Genomic DNA, 1,454 nt, shown 5'->3' on the forward strand with positions numbered 1-1,454 from the left:
CGTGTGTCACAATGGCTGACCTCTAGGAATCTAGACAATGGGCCAGGTGTGCAACCCCCAAAACTGATTTCTCTCCATTCCAAACTCATAAACACACCATAAAATCCTATCTAGAGGATTTCACCTGTAAAGTATAAGTAAACCTGGCAACTATTGAAAGAATGGTATTTCATTTCTAATATTTGAAATCTGCAGGTGATCTGACAGGTAAATCTTTGTTCGTGTGTGACAATACTTTTTAGCTACCTGTGTGATGTGGACACTTCCTATTGGCTATTCAGTGGCAGGATCCATGGCAGGTCAATGGAATGGAACTGACAAGGATTGGCTAGGCACATATGCAGGACTGGATTACCATCCCCCAGGACCTGGATGGATGTTTTAGGCAAATATGTCTGGCTTCACAAGGTAAGCAGGAAAGAAAAACCTGCAGGATGGCTTGGAAGGGAGATAAGGAGGAGTTAACATTTACCCAGGGATGGGCATCAGATTTATATTACCTTGTAATGTTTTGTATTGTACAATGTAATTGTTTCACTGATAAATGAGTAATAAAAACTACATAATAAAATAAATACTTTAAAAAAATTACATTTTACTCTTCTCATAGATCACAAATCAGTCCCTTAAAGCGGAACAGAAAAAAATCATTTAACTTTACCTGGTCCGTCTACAGTTCTACCTAGCGATCCCTGCGCTGTCCCCGCTTCCCTCTTCTTTTCGGCCCTTACCTTTCTGTCCATTGCTGCCATCAGATTCCTCTAACGTCACCCGAACTTGTACTACGCAGGCTCCTGATAGGGTGATGTCTTTCTGCAATGCAAACGTAAAAAAAAGTATTAAAAAAGCACATTTTTCCATTATGTAAGTATGATAGTTGTCCCTTTTTATATAGGTGATGGTAAGTCCACTTTAAATGAAATCATAGCTCCCCTGTACAGAGCTGTGACCTGTGAGCTTGGTGTACCCCAACAGTCATCAGACACTGTCCATGGACTCCAATGCATGTTTAGGTAAAAACAATGGTAACAATGGCATCTGCATCAGGTTTAAACCTGCGACCCGCTCCGGAGGGGGCACTTTCATTAGAAGGATATGAAGATATCCAAACAGATTCACATTTTGCTTTTTAGTATATTCTACTCAGCAAAACTTACTATTGCAAGAATGTGGTAATCCAATCAACTTTCTTTTGGTGAGGTGAAGAACTGCTTGAAAGATTTTTTCATGAATGAGAAGATCACTGCCCTGCGATTGTACAATAATGATACATTGAGGTCTTGGCAGCCCTTGGAAGACTTTACGTTTGCCGGATTATTTGAGTCCGGTGAAGGGTTGGGAAGTACTGTATGCTTTTGTTAGCTGAGTCCATACATTTCCCTTTCACTACCTTGGTTTGTTTTTACCACTTTATCTGGTTTTATTTTTGATTGTTTGATATTAGCTGATTTTAC

Source organism: Pyxicephalus adspersus, chromosome 12 (genome assembly GCF_032062135.1).
Source record: "Pyxicephalus adspersus chromosome 12, UCB_Pads_2.0, whole genome shotgun sequence".
Lineage (NCBI taxonomy): Eukaryota > Metazoa > Chordata > Amphibia > Anura > Pyxicephalidae > Pyxicephalus > Pyxicephalus adspersus.